Raw genomic sequence first — 19,438 nt, forward strand, 5'->3', positions numbered from 1 at the left:
GATCAATGTTGGGTCTGTGGATCTAGACCATATATGAAACTGCCCAGGAATCGGGGTGGCATGTGTTCCTTGGAACATGTCCATGTTCCAGCATTGGTGATTCAACAAAGTGACCGGAAGATTGATGAATTTCCAAAAGTGGACTATCACCTGAGAAGAAGGAGGTCGTTAGAACTCCGGCGGATCAAGAGAGAGAATTATTTCTCACAAAAATCACTACACGAAACACAAATTGTTCAACAGGACTGCAGTGATGTTCACATCTATGTTCATGCATGGAATCCAAACAGCAGTGAATGTTGAAATGGCTACATATCAATAGGCGGGAGCTGCTGCAAACAACCAATTCCACTGTAAAAGGATTTAACACCATAAAACTAGAGCTGAGGGGCATAAGGTCGATGACCCCCCAGAATAGATATGTCCTCGACATGATTATAGAAATGGAAGGAGGTCATCATGTTGTATATTTATACCATCTCGTCCAGGGAGGATATCATCCCGAGACGATAGCTCAGAGGCAACGTGCTCGCCTTGGAAGCAAGACGACACTTAGCGACACAGGTTCGATCCCCGCGTCTGCGCTTAGAAACCTCTGGGTATTAAGCGCGTTATAAATAACTTGTCATATCATATGTCATGATGGCGAGATCGGTACTTTGACAGAGGCCATATCGATGTTGACAGATCTACATGTAAAATGGTGGACAAAACAGAAGCCATTGAGTATAACAGTTGGTTCTCACTCCTGTTTTCATGGATTCCTTATTGGATAGCAAACCTATTCAAGTTCCTTGGAGCAATATCGCTGATATTAATATTTGGATTCTGTATGATAAGGATAATAATTGGATAATGTCAGAAAATGGCATAGAAAGCAGTGGGAATGAAGATCATGATTCACACAAAAGATGGAGCAGAAGGCAAAGTGCTGACCGACGATGCAGTCAGAGACTACATAAAAGCAAGTATTGTGGCACCAAAGGATCATAAGAATTAAGTGGGGTGTTGGAACTTCTGTACCCCAAATTGACAATGCAATTACATGACCTGGAGTGTGAATTAACACATTAAAACAGCGGGCACCCTGATGGGGGTGACAAAGATATGGATACCCAAGAAACCGTTCTTCAAGAACAAATCCAAAGCAGCAGGAAAATTTGAGGAGGTGTTTGAGGACTCATCCAGAGAGGGAATGTAGTGGAGCAGATGCATTCATCTGCAGGAGACCCCGCCCACTACCTCCCCTGTATTGGAGACATGAGACCGTGCCTTGCCTGACACCAGCTATCGTACCAATACCGCCGCGAGTATTTGGAAGGCGATATCCTCTGAGACAACCCTATCAAATGTACCCTCGAGTTGATGTCATGATCTCTGCTTCCAAAAGGTCAGGGTTTTCCCAACTCCCTTGGAAGCAGATCCATAACCCAGGTTCCGAGTGCCAACCAGTCCCAATTGGGACCTTTTGGACCCAGTCCTGGCGCCAGTGGCACCAGGCTCATAAATATGCCCAGTCCCAGCACTGGAAGCGCCGGGCTCATAATGCTTGGGTGGACTTACCTGCAGCAGACCATGCTGCTTACTTGCCTGCCAGTTGAGTCTCTGATCCTCTTCTGTTTGGAACTACTTTTCCTGTTGGGTGGGGCAGGAGCCACTCCCTAGATTCAGAACACTGGAACTCTTCTGGAAAGCAGGAACTCTTTTCTTACCTAGGCGTGGCTGTGGAAGGAGACACCTAAGCACTACAGGAGGCTATTTAAACCACACCCGATGGATGAATCTTGCTTTGCGTTATTCTGCATCCTCAGCAGCAGAACGCTCATCGTGTCTTCTGCATCTGATCCTGGGCCTAAGGAAAAAGGCTTACCATCCTGAATCCAGTCTTCAGCAACACCTATAAAGACAAGAAAGAACAGGTTAGCATTACGGTCTTCAGTGACAGCTCTTCACTTACCTGGTCCATCGGCTGTCACCAACGCCTCGCGCTGCATTCCGGCATCTGAAAGACAAAAGCTTACCAACTCTTCGCACGCTCCGGAGGCCTTCGGCGCTGCATCCCGCATCTGAAAGACAAAACAAGGTGCGTTTAAAGACATTGGGGAACTTTAATACTCACGTGCCATTACTCCTTTCCACATCTAACCCAGTGGGTATTCCGGCACCCTGCAGCCGCCCCGAATTTGTACCTGCAAAATAAAAAGACAGTTAGAGCGCATCGTGAAGCAGGCAACAAGCGCTTACTTACGTGCTTCCAGGCGCTTCTATTCATCACACGGACTCCATCTTCAACTCACTTCAGCCCGCCATCCGCCATCGCCGGAACCCTGCAAAACAAGAGACATCATTACTAAAGACTTTAAAGACATTAGAATTACTCGAAACTTACCGTTCGTGCAGTAAACGACGGACAGCAGTCCTCTGAAGTCAAGAGGCCTGCTCCCCTTATCCAGTGAAGAAACTGGTTACAGCACCCTGCCTCGAGGCAGATGGAGAGCACGGCGTTCACTTACCTAAGGTGAGAGCGTTAACCTTTGGGGTTCTACAGGAGAAGAGAAAGGGAAGAAGAGAGAGACATTCAATAACCCAGTTCATTAATCCCACATTTTCTATCTGCAGACATCTTACCCTTCGAGCCAGACATACAGTGCACAGAGGTCCAGCCCAAAGAGCCAGCCGTGGGTTACACATCACCTTTGAAGATACGGTATACGCCCAGTCAAGACCGGCGCCTCTACGGGAATCAGGTGAGCGTTACAGTTGATGACAACCTACAGGAGGAACATCCTGAAGGAATATGAGCAAGAGCTAAGAAAATGAACTGATGACATCATAACAATGTGTGCACGACGTCCCGAGATACTGAATGAAGATGATGTATGGATTCCAGAGGACAAATGATGAAGTAAAGAATCGAGTTACCTATTAAGGTGGGAAAGACAAAGATTACACATTAACAAAGTGCTGCAGAAAACAGAAGTTCAATTAATGTACAGACGCTTAAACACAAGGTAGATCATGCCATTGTATAGGTTAGCTATGAGTAGTGAATACAATGCAGGTGAAGCCGCCATTGTATATAAACTGGACATTGCTATCATGAAATAAATAAGCCAGAAACCAGGAAAAACAAATGAAAAGCTGTGTTGCAGCAGATTAGCAGGCATTGGAGCTGCATGGTGAGGCTGTCTGGCCTGAAGTCAACATCCTAGGAATTGAGGTCATCTATCTACTCTGAAGAAGAGCGAGTGTGCAGACTATGAATCCTCTCACGTTAAGGTGCAAAAGAGAACACAAAGGATGCCAAGTTTTAATTCATTTAAAACATTTAAAAGCTGCAGAACGGATCAAATCGTGGTCTCTTGTCAAGTGAGTCAAGGGTTAAAATAGAGTTCGAACTTGGAATTCAAGACACGATAGCGAGTGCCCTCAATCCCGTGCATTCTCAGGATGAGAATACTCTACCACGCCAAGTACAAAGACAATTTCATGGCAGAAGGCATGAGTGATGAGAGATGTTGGGCTAATTGGGTGGTGAGGTACCTTCATGTCCTATCTCCCTGCACCTGGGTCTGGACATACGTGCTGCTAAATGAACCGAATATTCCAGACATGGCACAAGCGTGACATCCAATAGTATTAGTCTGTATAACAAAGGACCTTATAGCTCAGCAGACCAATGAAACATGGTGTACCTATTTTTTCTTAAATTACATGTTTGAAGAGGTATGCATAAGTTGGCCACCTGATAAAGGACAGCCAATAACAATCCAAGCTCCTATATGATTGTATATCTAAATGTTTCCCTTAACCAATCCCGACCCTTGACAGGTTTTTCACTATTGCCACGTAGTATAACGTCACTCTGACGCATAATGACTATATAATTATGTTTTCTTTGAAAATCACTGAGAGACTGAATGTACGTCTGTTGATGTTCGTTGTAACCTCCCTGTTTTAGATAATTGTTAATAAACAGTCACTTGCCATCTTCCTTAGTTTGTCCTGTTATTTGGAATTATTCTGGTGTAATCCCATACATTACCATATGCACGTTCCAAGGGCCATAAACTCATGTACCTGTAAGAGGAAAATAACGTTTTGTTTGTTTTGTTGCATCAGGCCCTCTGAATCAAGAGACTTTGATAGGCAAAGAGACTTGGGCACAGAAGGCCCTGATGCTAGTGATTGAAATGTATCCTCGTGCTAAAGAAACCAGAGATTGTGCTACTTTCGAGTGAACCGTCTTGTCCAGTGCTGAAAATGTGGGGAAGGGAGGCCAACGGCCTGAACATCCTGACATATTTTTGTGAACCCTTCTTTCTTTTTCATAAACACTACCTCCACACTATTTGTATTTAGAGGTAAAGATTGGCAATAGGTTTTTTAGTACAGGCCCTTTTATTTTGACAAGACACCACTAGGACTGCGTTATCATCATTTGATGGTTGTAGCTCACTCTCATCTGTAGATTTAGGATTAGATAGGCGTTTATCATACCATGGTTGAAGTTCAATTAACACCCTTCAACTGTGGTCACTTGTGTCTTTCTTACTGTTGATACCATGCCTTCCTTACATGTGGTGTCTGAAGTGGGATATGACTTAATTTATTGAGAATCCATGCTAATAATTGTTTAACCACCAGAAGGGGAAATAGAGTTGTTGAACTCCTTGACTCTGACCGTGCATCCACTCTTAAGGAGGTTTTGCTCTCTCAGCTGCCTATACAAACTGGTCAACAAGACCTGTTTTTTAAAACCCAAGTCTTATTAGACACTCTCCCACTCTCTCATTATAATATCCAGCAGTGGGATAGAATAATATTAAAAACTCAGCCAGCCTACAACTTTATTAGATCTGGTGCCCTAAACCCACCCCCTCCGAACCTTTTTTTGGTACCCAGTTACCATCATTCATGGGTCCATCAGGGTTGGAGACCAATCTACTTAAATCACTCCCTTCGGCGGAATCAGACTCAGAAGGGTCAGATGACTTTCAAACCTTATCCGAAGGAGTTGAGACCTGTTTCTTTTTTGATTCAGAAAAAAACACTGAAGGAAACCTTACCCCAACAGAGGAAATGGCGATCTAGCAGCTGTCATGGCCCAGTTGGCTGCCCATCTAATTCAGGCAGAAGCTAGGCTTCAAGAAAACTTCACGAAATTGGTTGAGTTACAGGCCAGACCCCTACTACCACAGGGGATACTTCAACCATACCTAGAAGACGAAGATTTAGGGAACTTCTTTCTGAATTTTGAACAATAAGCCGAACAGTTAGGATGGGAAGAAAATCTAAAGAGATGTCACTTAGGGCCCCTGTTGAAAAGTGAACTACAGACAAACTACTTAATTTTGCCCAGGTAGCCACCTTTATATCCATAAAAGAAGGGCTATTGAAAAGAGTAGGCCAAACCTGTAACTTCTATCGGCAACAATTAAGGGCCATTAGAGTAAATCCTGGAGAAACCCCCTCTGAAATGGTAAATGTCTTAGAAATACCATCACTCTGTGGATTATTAATAAAACAATGGAAGCATTGGTAGAAATTATTACTTTAGAACAATTCACCAATTCTTTACCCCCTTTTTTTGCAAAAGGCAGTATTGCAATTAAATCAACCTACTCTAGCCATGGCCATTGAGACTGCCCAAAACCACTCATATGCAGACAAACACTTCCACTCGGTACATCAAGGTAAGGAACAAAAAGATTACAAACCTACTCACTGACCCCAACCCCAGGTAGTAGACACCCAGGGAGGGTCATAGAAATTCAAAGAATAAATACCAAAGGAAAGAATGGAAGGTAAAAATCTTGACCCTAGAAATACAGAAGTAAGTAAAAGTGAGGAACCTGAAGGAAGCATACCACTTCCCGTATCTGCTTTTCATGTAGAGAAACTTGTCAATTGGCCAGACACTGTCCAAAATACTTGAGAGAAGAACCTGTGGAAATAGGCTGTTTAAAGGGAGAAGAGTGGGAATAACCAGAAGAGGATCTGAAAACCTTCAGCATATGTTTGTATCAGTCTTTGGATGACTTCACATATGAAAAGGCATGGGTAAATGGGAGACAAGTGAAAGCATTAATTGACTCGGGTAACAAGCAAACTGCCATAAGAGCTGACTTGGTCACCACAACGGATCTCAAAAACGCTAACATAGTTAGAGTTACATGTGCACACAGGGATAATGAAATTTACCCTAAGATACCTGTGTACATTACCATCAGGGGCGAGTCATGTTTGATATCTTCAGCCATCATTGCTGGACTCCACGTAGAAGTCATTGTAGGTCGGTATTTCCCTACGTTTTCCAATCTTTTGCAGGAAACCCCACTTTCTTATAGAGAATGTTGACCCCAGGACTGCTGGCATTCTAATTACTATTCCCAAAACTCCCCAATATAGGACTGGTATGAAACGAAAACACATGAACCTCCCACAAGACATAGGGTACCCATACATTTGGAGTCAACCCTTAGAGACCAGTGGAATATGCGAGAGTAGTTGGATACATCTCATCCCTGTTCTTTCCCAGATCTTAAAAGTAAAGAACCTAGGAAAAGACCATTTATATCCACCTTGCATAAGGGAAGGTTATGTGAGAAACCTGAAGGCGTCTCACCTGCTAGTCCCCGGGGATTTGTCATACAGGTGGTCAGGACACAGCCAAACCCCATGCACATTCGAAAGTCTTTGACAGCTGACGCTAACTGAAATTGGTCCGGACCCGGCTGAGGGAGACTAATTGTATTAAGAAGGGGTTCTGACCCCGGCTGTGGGGAATCCGGGGTGAACCGTGAGTCACCAGGAAGAGAATATTCTATGAACATTGTGAAAGAGGATCTGAACCTGGAAAAGGGGGTCCAAAGTGACGATTGTTGTATTAAAGGGATCTGAGCCCGCCTGAGGGGGTATCCGGTGTCAATAGTGAATCACCTAAATTGAGTACTTGTAAGAGGAAAATAACTTTTTGTTTGTTTTGTTGCATCAGGCCCTCTGAATCAAGAGACTTTGATAGGCAAAGAGACTTGGGCACAGAAGGCCTTGATGCTAGTGATTGAACTGCATCCTTGTGCTAATGAAGCCAGAGATTGTGCTACTCTCGAGTGAACCGCCTTGTCTCGTGCTGAAAACATGGGGAAGGGGGGGGGGGCAACATCCTGACATATCATTTTTGTGAATACATCTTTCTTTTTCATAAACACTACCCCCAGACTATTTGTATTAAGGGGTAAGTATTGGCAATAGGTTTTTAGTAAAGGCCCTTTTATTTTGACAAGACAACATTAGGACTGCATTATTATTTTTTGATGGTCGTAGCTGCCTCCCATCTGTTGATTTAGGATTACTGTTGATACCATGCCTTCCTTACAGTACAGGACAGGGCCAGCCAAGCGAGTGGTGAAGTGGGGAAGGTCCCACGTAAAGCATGGTTCGGTAGGTATGAGCAAAACCAGAGAGGTAGCTGGCAGCTCTTTTGTCAAGGGCCACCGGTGCCAAGGGAAAGGGAACGGGCACATAAGAATGATGGCCAATGCATGTGTCAAGAGCGACAGAGGGTACCAGAACAGGGGTTAACTGTGGCAGGTTGTTTAACGGGGGGTCATGCAGATTTACCCACAAATGTTTCAAGTGTGGGGGCGGGTATCCAGTGTCAAAATGTTACAGGTCTGAATGGGAGGCCAGAGGTAGGGGCAACACAAAGGTGTGCGACAAGCTCAAGTAGGCAGACGGTCCCTGCCCGGTTGACAGACTAGTGCTTGATGAATATTTAAACGAATATCTCAAAGACAAAGAGCGTGATTGGTTATTGGGATGGCTTGCAGATACCTTATGAGGGGACGCTGACAGTGAGGATTGCGAGAAACGTGTAGTCAGCAGTAAAGCAGCCGGCAGTGGTAAAGGAAAAGATCAGGAAGAAGTTGGAACTGGGCAGGGTGGTACCCCCACCCCACTAAATTTCAGAAGGAGCCGGGGATTTCAGGATGATACACCACCTATCTTATCCAAAGGAGGAGTTGGTCAATCACTGGCTTGACCCTAGGCACTGCTCAGTGAACTATGCTTCTTTTGACCAGGTAATGGACCTAGTCGCCGACACGGGTACGGGGGTCGTGCTGGCCAAGAAAGACATTGAATCAGTCTTCTGGCTCCTGCCGGTGCACCCTGACAGCTTTCACCTACTGGACTTTCAGTGGGAGGATATGCTCTACATTGACAAGTGTATGCCCATGGGATGGTCAGTGTCCTGTGGTTTCTTGGAAGCGTTTAGTATTTCTTTGTAGTAGGCAACGCCCAGGGAGGACCAGAGAGGGTGCATCATCCACTAGCTACACAATTCTTTTTTCGTGGGGAATAAGGGGTCCAGTGATGGCCTCCTTCCAAAGCCTGATGGTTTGGAGGGGCATCCCGTTGTCTCCCAACAAAATGCAGTGACCCACTGAGGTTATAACATCAACATCGAAATAGACCATGTCAAAGGGCACCTGCATGTTATCCGCTGACAAGGTGCAGGAACTGATTAGTGAAATTGAGAACAACCTGTCTAAGGACAGGACCATCTTGGAGAAGGTCCAGCAGCTGCTTGATGAATTACATTTTGCCTCCAGGGTCATTCCTTTAGGGAGGGTGATTGCACGAGGGTTGGAAAGGGCCACAGCAAGGGTCACACAGAAACACCACCACATCCAGCACAGTGCAGCTTTGAAAATGGACTTACGGGTGTAGCAGTCATTTTTGCTAGGATTTAACAGGATGCGGTTATGGAGGAACCCGTGGGACACAAGTGGAGAGCTCCAAATGTACTCTGATGCATCAGGAAAAGAAGGTTTTGCGGTCATCCTGGGGCAGGAATGGTGTGCACATAAGTGGGTGACACAAGGGCGCAAGAAAGGAAGAACCAAGATATTGTGACCCTGGAGTTGTTTCTGATTGCTGTGGGCCTCATGTTATGGCCAAGTGTGCTGTGCAACAGGAGAGTGCGTTTCTGGTCTCACAATAGGGCAGTAGTGCAATTCACCAACTTACAGTCAGCGTCTTGCCTGGCTGTACGGAGCCTATTGAGGAAATTAGTCAAGGTTTGCTTACACCTGAATATCGAATTCAGGGCATGCCATGTACAGGGTGTTGTTAACATTGCAGCTGACGCTCTTTCTTGTTTTCAGGGGTGAAGTTCGGGAGCAAATGGTGGCAGCTGGTGTCGTGGACTGGCTGCTCACAAACGTCTCGGTGCATCACTCACACCAGGAGTTGGGTCCAGGTACCAGCAGGGCTATGGGAAGTTTCTGAGTGTGTCACGTACATTGGGTTGCTTTGAGGGGACACTGGAAGAACTGGTGTGTGCATTTTTACTGTGGGCACACAGGGAGGGGAAGACCAGGACCTGGGCAGCAGGCCAACTGGCAGCAATAGCCTTTTACAGCAAGTTCTTGGGGAAGGGGGACCCTACAAAAGGATTTGAGGCATGAGCTGCACTGAAAGGTCCGGCCGGATGGAAGGGCACAGTAAGTATGCGTGCGGGCCTATTGATTGAGATGATACAGAAACTGTTCAAGGCCTTGCCCACAGACTATTTCAATGCTTATTAGGTTTCATTATTTAGGGCTGCCTTTTCCCTGGCATTTTTTGGGGGTTCTGGGTCAGCGTATTGGTCGCTGCCAGCAAGGATGCCCAGTCAGGGGGGCCTTGCTAGCGTGGGATGTGGCCATTACCAGTACCGGAGAGGGGTAAAGGATCAGGTTGCGCAGATCTAAGAAAGACCAAGAGGGCAAAGGAAAGTGGGTCACCTTGTTCGGGTCCCCCAGCAGAGACAGCTGCCCTGTCTGGTTGCTGAAGCTTTATCTGGCCAGCAGAACACCAGAGGGAGTGTGGGGCACACTTATTAGTGCATGACAGTGGATCCCCCCTGACTGTTTTCCAATTTCGCAGGGTTTTATCAACCACCCTCGGGGAGGTAGGATTCTGCGGCAAGGGCTGGTGGAATCTTGATGATAGGGGCCGTCACTAAAGCCTTCCTACAGGGTATGCCTGCACCAGCAATAAGGAAGATAGGTAGATGGGATTCGGACCGTTATCGATAATATGTGTGGCCTGGTGTGGAAACCCTGCATGCCTTATGAATGAGGTCTGACAGAAGATCTAGCAGGCACTGATATTAATGTGGAGGTGCAATGACGACCAGCGCTTTATCGCAGGAGGAATTTATGGTATTGTGAATTTTCTTTTGGTGATTTTTTTTTTTAATTTTGGTGCATTTCATTGTATCGGCAGGTGACGCTGTGTGGTTCATGGGACACTCATTTTGTGAATTTTGGTAGTGCACTTAGGAGGGAATGACCTCGCCACTTTGGGTAGGGAGTGCCTATTAGCCCAGATGCAGGTGGTGCTGAGGATTTTGGGCCAACAGCTGCCGGGCATAGTCATTTTTTGGTGTGAGATCGTGCCCCAGAAGGTATGACATGGCGCCCATTCCAATGCTGCCATGGAAAAATCAAAAAAGAGGTAAATAGAAGCATGGAGAAATTTGAAAAATGTCAGAGCATTGGATTTGTCAGGCACTGGTGGGAACATGAGGATGCTGGGCAAGACAAGGTGCATCTGACCGACAATGGGTATGACGTTTTCCTAATGCCCATGTGGCGGGCATTGAGGAAGGTTGGCTGCGAGTAAGGTCCCATGGTGAGTATGAAGGTCTTGTGTTGGGGCATTGAGGGAGGCGGGGGGCCTCCCCCAAAGTGTGGTAGAGTTACGGGGTGGTCCAAGCCGGGGAGAAATTTCTGCTGCAGTTTCGGCCGCTAGCGGTATCCAATGGCTGTGCACGAGCCAGGTTGGGGGCTCAAAGGGTACTGACCCCCTTACGGACAGTTGAGACTCCTCGTCAACTGAATGCAGTGGTCTCGGGTTTATTCACTCTAAGCTAGGGCATGGGATACTACTACCTGGCAGTTTGCAACCAGAGGCAGACCTCCACTGCTGTACAACCGGAAGTGACATGGGTCACCAGAGGACAATAAAATACTAGTGAAACCCCAGGAATTGAAAACGGGCCACCTAAAAGGTGCTGTAGGCCATTACGCTAAAGGAGGGTGGGACCGCCACCCCCCACCCCCATTTTGATTGCTGACTCCAATAAAATGTGATCTGTTTTTTCCAAAAATATAAATTGTCTCTGTGATATATTATTTTGTAAGTACATATTGGCCCTCATTACGACCCCGGCGGTAAGTGAAAAACGATGCCGGTAAATGATTACCGGCATCGCTTACCGCTAGGTCCGATTATGACCCGAGAAAGTGCAATTAGTGGCATCGTACTTAACGGTGCCGCTAAGAGCACCAAGCTCGCGCGCACCCGACCTCCCAAGCCGTAATTACCGGCATCGCGCAAAGGTGGTAACATCATGAATCAAGCGGACATGCTCTTAACGCCTTCGCGAAGCCCGTAAAGTACCTTACCGCCATGGTGCTAATTCCGCCATCGCGAACCAAACGCAAATGCCCATGTGCAGTGTTCCCAGCTGCCACAGGTGCACAAAATCAGCACAGGTGGAGGCCAGACAGACTCACCAAGTACAAAAAGAGCACACCCCACCCCTTCCCACAACCAGTCACATTCCACAATGATTCCAATACGACTAGCAATGTTGGGGCTGGAGGACCTGGTTGCAATGCAAGTGCTACAACTACAACAACAACAACAACAACAATAGGCAGCACATAGGAGACGCAGGAGGAGAAGGAGGAGGGCAAGGCAGGGCCAGCAAGCCCCACCAGCACAGCCAGTGCCACCACGCAGGCAGCCCCCAATCCCACGCATCCGAGCCAGTCCATTCAACCTCACCGCTGAGCAGATCCACACACTTGTACCGTTTGGACCGGGACACTATCACCACCATTGTGGACATGATACACGACGACATCGTCAGCAAGATTGAAACACCCACCGCCACCCCCCCCTACTGAAGGTAGTGTCCGTGCTCCACTTCCTGGCCACAGGCACCTACCAGCACACAGTGGGGCACTTGCATGGCACTTCACAACCATTAATCTCACGTACGCTGATCCAAGTGCCCCATGCCCTCCTCAAGCACACAGACAACCACATATCCTCACCACGATCTGCCCAGGAGATCGCTAACACAAAAGTGGGTTTCCATGCACTAGCCAGAATACCTGGTTGCATCGGTGCCATCGACTGCACCCATGTGGAATTGGTGGTCCCACATGCCATTGAAGTAGCGTACCGCAACCGTAAACTATTCCACTCAATCAACGTGCAAATGGTATGTTACTCCAACAGGATCATCACACATTGTTGTGCCCGATTCCCCAGATCAATCCATGATTTAATGGTCCTGCGGAACTCCACTATACCACGATACATGGAGCGACATGCAGGACCAAGATCCTGGCTACCCGGTGAGTCACATGTCATGTGCATGGAAATGTGAAGTGGGTAGGTGATTGACATACCAATGCATACTATACCTGGCTGAAAGGGGGGGGGAGATGCATGCCTTACCTGGCTGCGAGTACCAGAGCCAATGGAGCCAGCACATACCGTAAAGCAGGCCAAACTTCAGCCGACACCTGAACACATGATGCCTGAAGTAAGCAGCACAACCATGTGATTGAAGGTGTCTCCCAACCATGACACAACCATCTGCAAGTGCACTGCATTGAATCGGACCCCATCCACCTCAACGAAATGGACCTACATGCAATGACTCCAGCCAATACACGGCACCAAACACCATCAACTGAAAGGGCAGTCCCCAATAACTGCGCACAAAATAGACACATGATGGACATCAACATCAATACACCACTACACAGACACCGAGGTCCATCAAAATAGCATAACAACATTTGAAGTCCCCAGTGAGGTCAACATGAGGCTGACAGCAATGTTGCCATGATGAGAGCATTGATATCACTGGACACCTGCCAGGTCACCAAAAGAAACGCTATGGACTGACACAGTGGATAGGCACACACAAGGCACTGGACCCCCCTGCATACACTGGCTGATGGCATGCAAAACAGTCCATGAGAGGAATACACATATACCGGTCTCATAGTGTGACTCCAAGTGTGCATGTAAATGTAGTACACAGTGAGAGATGAATGCATGCCATGTTGCCAAGTCATCAATGGAATTTGATGACAACATGACTGACACATACATTGTTGCCCACATACAGGTGATGCAGGCTATCCCTTGAAGAGGTGGCTCCTTACCCCAGTCCGGAACCCACAGAACCAGCACGAGGAGGACTTTAATCGTGCACATACACGAACCCGTGTGGTGATTGAGCAGACATTTGGCCTATTGAAGGCACGGTTACACTGCCTCAGCAGGTCTGGTGGGTCACTCCAATACCGCCATGAGAAGGTGGCAAAGATGGTCATGGCATGTGTAATGCTACACAATATGTGCATCAGACGAAATGTGCCCCTGACGCTGAACTGCAACCACCTGACAATGAGGATGAGGAGGGTGCAGATGGGGCCGCACCTCATGGAGGAGGCGATGCACAGGAGGGACGAGCCATGCGTCAAAATATTATTAACCAATGCTTTGAGCACACACGGCTGGTGTGTGTCACATGGAGATGGCACTTGGGGCACTGTGTGTGTCTGGGACATGCACACTGTGGACTGTTCACCAATAAAGCACACATACACAATGAGCAATGTCCACACATTTGATTTGTGCAAAAGGGAAAAGTATATTGTAAATGTGAATTGGTTTAACAAACCCACTCCTCCCTCCCCCCTCAACTCCCCAACACACCCACTCCCCACTCCCCCCTCAACTCCCCAACACACCCACTCCCCCCTCCCCCCTGGACTCCCTGCAAAGGTGTGAGGATGCCTGTGATGAAGTGGCTAATGTTGCATTTTTCCACTGGGCGGCCACTATATGCAGCCACCTCTCCCGGCCCCCGGGGCACCCCTGCCTGATCGGGGGACGGGGCTGCTTGGGGTTGAACTGGCAGCGGAGGAGGTACCTGGCGGCTCATTTTGACGCATGTCCCTAATTGACTGAACAAGCTCAGAGAGCATGTGCCGCACCGCGGCAAGAGTTCAGCAGAGATATCCTTTGTGGAGGACTGTATTGCAGCCTTCACAGTCTCTGCGCATTTCTGCATTCCTGCCCTTGCATCCCCACATTCTGCCACATGCTCAGTCAGGAGTGATGAGAGTTGGTGCTGCCGTGTGATAATCTCCTCCAGCGACTGTTGATTTTTCTGGGCCATGGATATTGCCAGTGGTGTTTCCATTGGGCTGCTCACCTCCTGCACATCTTGCACTGAGCATGGAGAGCCTGGCCAAGACTCATTATCTGATTGCCCTTGTGTGGCATCTTCATGCTGGCTGCTTTGGGACAGGTAGCGGGTATGAGGGTGGGCAGTGGGGGGGTCCTACAACAATCTCCTCATCATTCCCCGCATCACTGTCAGAGGAAACTGCAATGGCAGCAATCTCCCCGATTGTGCTGCTTCCTGCAGACACAGTCCCTTCTGTGGCCACCAGTTGGTGTATGTCTGCTGCTGCTGCTGGTACCCTGCTGCTTGCTGTGGTGCCTGTCAGTGCCCTGTCCTGTGTTTTTCCCACAGATTTTGGCTGCTGTGGGGGTTTGGACTGTACAGCTGAGGTGGAGGGTTGGTGTGCTGGCAGTGCGGTCCTGGCCTTCTTGGCAGGTGTGGTGGCAGTAGTGTCTTCCTCGTCGAGGTCGGAATGGGAGCCTGTGGTGGAGCAAAGGAGGGAAAGTGTTATTGATGGGTCTGTGCACATTGAACGGTCATAGTGATGACTGCCATCATTTTGATTACTAGATGCTGCACATTGGAGGCAGGGACATACAGGTTGTCTCCCTTTTGTGTGGAAGTAGCATCGAGGTATGTGGGTGCCTATAGTTAGGGTGTGCATACTGCATGTGTACAGGGTGTAGGTCAGAAATGGCTGTAGGCAGTCTTCTGCTGATGTGTCGCATTAACACTATTAGGCAGCATTGTGCTTCCCATGAATTTGGACATCAGTGACTTTTGCATGGCTTGATTTGAGGCACCTGCCTCCATCGCCTGATGTTGGGGCTCCTCTCTCCATTTCTCCTGCCCCCTCGATGCTCTCGATGCTGATTGTAGTGGCACAGATTTCCTCCCAGGGCTGCAATTTTATTGGGGACTCTGATCCTCCGCCAGTTGCCATGCCCATGTTCCTGTTGGCGGACAGGATGCTCCTAACACGGAGCCGGAGATCATCCCACCGCTTACTGCACTGTCTCGCGTTGCGGGGTGCTGTCCCTACTGCACTGGCCCGCTGTGCAACTAGGGCCCATATGGCCTTCTTCTGTGCGATTGCCGGTCTGGTCATTTGGGTGGAAAAGTCTACAGCGTAGTTTTCCTGGAGCGTCTCCGCCAACATGTTCAGCTCTTCCCTGCTGAAACAGTCCTGCTGCTGGCGATCACAACTTTTCTTGACAACTAGGGGATGCCCCTCTGTCAGCAAGGTGCTAATGCAGATGAAACTAGAGTGGAAGACAAATAGTCTCTAACCTGCTGCAAACCGCACATTTACAGGCCGATTCATGGAATCAATGTGCGCTGAAAATTTCCGCAAAAGCCTGCGAATTGCAGCGCAAGTGCGAAAATCGCAGTGAAACCCGCGCACATCGATTCATGGAAGTCCGTGCGCGTGTAAATCCATGGATGTGCGCTGAAATCCTGCATGGCGCACGCAGGCGCACACTTCACCAAACAGCGTGCGCTACGCGCACAGCGAAAGCGCACATAGCGCGGCGCACACAACAAAAGTAGGCGGAACACGGGGCGTTACACGCGGAATGGGAAACAACGCGTGAAAATGTGGCCGTTACGGGGGAAGTACAGGAGGCGAATGCGCGGAACGCCCACATGCGCACCTACAACACATATTCATGGAATCGAACAGGGCTAGCGCGTGCGTCAAAAAAGAAGCGCTAATCCGGAAACACGTACGCCAGCAGGAAGCGGGCGTACGCCGACCCGCACAGCATAAAAGTGCACGCAAACAACAAACAAGCTCAGACGCTACAATGAATATACCGTTCCTCGCAGCAGTGGTCGTGGGATACCACAGAAGAAGGAGGAGGAGGAGGAGGAGGAAGATAGTCAGGGCCAGAATTTTTACACCCAGGACCAGCCTTTTTGACCAGGTGTATGGGAGGTACAGGTTTCCACCTCACATAATACTCGACCTGGTGAGTGAGTGGGAGGATGACCTCACATCACCCACCCTGTGCTCCCAAACCCTGAGCCCCTTGGAAAAGGCGCTCAATGTACTGCACTTCTTGGCTACTGGTTCATTTCAGCGGACAAGTGCCATAGTGGGGGGTGTCACAAGCCACGCAGTCACGCTGCCTACACCAGGTCTTGGCCATCATGACTGCACGACCATCGGTCCGCAGGCACATATACCTGCCCAGAACACCTGCAGAAAGGCAGGCTGTTGTCCAGGATTTTTATGGGGTGGCACACTTCCCCAAAGTGCTAGGTGCCATTGATTGCACCCATATGGCTCTACGTCCTCCCAGGGCATCAGAGCACATCTATAGAAACCGCAAGCACTGGCATTCCATCAACGTGCAGGTAGTATGTGATGCCAAGGGAATCATCACCTCAGTATATGCCAACTATCCAGGGTCCACCCATGACAGTTTCATATACAGAATGTCAACCCTAAACCGGGACCTAGAAGCTGGGCGGCATGGCGATACATGGCTGCTTGGTGAGTATAAATGCCACTGCACATGCATGCATGTCAGATACTGAGTAATGTCACAACCCCACTAATGATACCCATCATCACCTCCTCAGGGGACAGTGCCTATCCTCTGAGCACCCACATGATGACGCCAATTCGGAACCCCACCACACCACCAGAGGTAAGATACAACACAGCCCATATTGCAAACCAGGGCATAGTGGTGCACACATTCGGAGTGCCTAAGTCACGCTTTTGCTCCCTTGACCGTTCTGGTGGGCAGCTGCTATACGCTCCCCCAGTAGTGTGCAGGATCATAGTGGCATCATGTGTCCTGCACAACGTTGCAACACGCCGGGGCCTGCCGGTAGACATGGTGGTGCCCCCACATCCCCAACCACATGCACGGCCGCTGCGCATGGGAGGGGAAAGGGCACGTGGTGAGGCAGCCCGTAACACAGCTGGTGGCTAATTACTTCACCTAAAATCCCACCCCTGTGGAGTGCACACAGCCCTGGCACATACCAGCTGAAAATCAATGATGATGACATAAGGGACAGTCAACTGTCACAACCATACCAGCCTGAGATTGGTCACCTGGAAGTGTTACATTGTGTACATCCCTACCTACCGAAAGACAACCAATGCTGTGTCATTAAAAGACATACATTCATGCTGCATGAATGACTACCCCCTTGCAAAATACAACATGAAAATAGCACCATGTCACCCAACCCCTGCCCATCTCCGCTGCCCAACACACCATGGCATGTCATGCAATGTGAAAGTAAACAAAGCAATGCACAAGACCTGACACAAGTGTCACAAAGTGCACTGTCCCAAATGGAAACAGCCCACATACAGTATGCTCCCAGTAATCAATAACAAACAGCACACATGACCAAATACTTACCACCAACACAATACAGCAACACAGCATGAAACATTGCAAAAACATGACAGTACAAAGTCAAAGTAGTGGTAGTCTTACAACCTGAATAAGCCAGCACATCGACCCCTTCCAACTGCAGAGTGTTGCTGCCACGCAAATGTGTCAGTGTACTGAATACAACATGAACTCCATCTGCAAAGGAGACGGCCTTGTGAAGACATGAAGAAGGTACCTGCGAATTTTGAGGAAGACATGGATGCACAAGCACATATCAATACACCATGCAGTTTTCAATACAACAACAATACCCACTAGGGATGTGCACACAGTATTGACTACAGACTGCCCACACAGCTCATGGGAGCCCAATGTCACTGTGTAAGTCACTGTCACTTGGTCACACCCTTTGCAAGCCCATGGAAACGGGAAGCAGGAGGAGTGTGTGTGTCACAAACCCAAGCATCTAACCCAAATTCAGGACAAGCCTGCATGTGCCCAGCCAGAATACACAGTGAATGCCCAAGGGAGCCACACAAGGCAACACACTGTAAAAAAAAAAATGGCCATGTGGGGCAAGAGGGGGGGGCACCCAGGAGGTTCGAGGTCAGGGTGCACACCAACACCCACCTGCGTGGATGTTGTGAGAAAAAAAAATACCTCCATGGGCTCATGGCCTGCACGGCTAAGCCATTGTGGGAGAACTGCTGTCGGTCTCTTCACCCTCTGCTGCTGCATCAGGAGGTGGTGGTGCTATGGGAGGCAGCCCACGCAAAACCCTGGTATGGTACTCCATGGCATCAAGCATGCAGGTCTGGAAGGTCTGATTCTGGAGGATGATAGTGCAGAGATCCCCATGCAGCACCTCACGGGTTGCCTGCATTTCTGCACGCATGGCCTCGCATGATGCCCGGATCTCCTCACAGGTTGCCTGCAGCTCAGCTGAGAGTGAACATGTGAGCTCCTCCAGCTGCTGTTCTGCCCTAAAATTTCGGGAAGCCTCAAGTTCAAGCAGAGTCTCCCTGACGTTACAGAGTTCTACCCTCAGGGCTTCCCTGTGGCCCTGTGACTCTATTGATATGACTTCGCGCAGAGTCTCCAGTGCTATCCGTCGGTCCCTGGTGGACACCAACATGTCTTCCCTGTGTGATTGGCAAATGGAGTCTGTTGCCTGCTGTCGTTGCTCCATCTGCCTTTCAGGGGGGATAATGGAAGTGGCCACCCTCTCCATTGCCTGAGCCATCATTTCAACTGATGCTGCCTGTTGGGTTGCCATACAGTACATGGAGTTTTCCCATACAGTATTGCCTGATGGCACACTGCCACCGCGTCGGCGGGTACCACACCTGCTTGGGGCAAGGCAATCTGCACCTTGCTGTGCTGGCACTGCCTGAGGCTGCAGGACTGCATTCCCCCTCTGATCTGCTGGCCCAGGAACAGGATCAGATGTTGTGGAGTGTGACCCTGCATCCGTAACCGCCAAAGGCGGACCTACCAACACTGACATCCCCATAGAGGGTTCTACCCCTGGTGCAGGTGCGTTGGACAGAACAGAATCCCTGCCAGAAGCACTCACCTGCGATAGCACATAAGTCTCATCATCCAATTCAGCACCTGAATAGAGGTCTGGGGAGGTGCACCCATGGACACCCCTGGACAGTATGGTCTGCAGTAACAAAGAGTTTTCACCTACCACCACACCACGTCCTCCACTGGTGCCCGGTCGTGGCTAAGATCCCTCCTGGGTCTGCACCATCTCCTCAACCTCACCAGCATCAAGTGCATCATCACCTGCAAA

This window comes from Ambystoma mexicanum, chromosome 8 (assembly GCF_040938575.1).
Source record: "Ambystoma mexicanum isolate Mex_15411 chromosome 8, UKY_AmexF1_1, whole genome shotgun sequence".
Lineage (NCBI taxonomy): Eukaryota > Metazoa > Chordata > Amphibia > Caudata > Ambystomatidae > Ambystoma > Ambystoma mexicanum.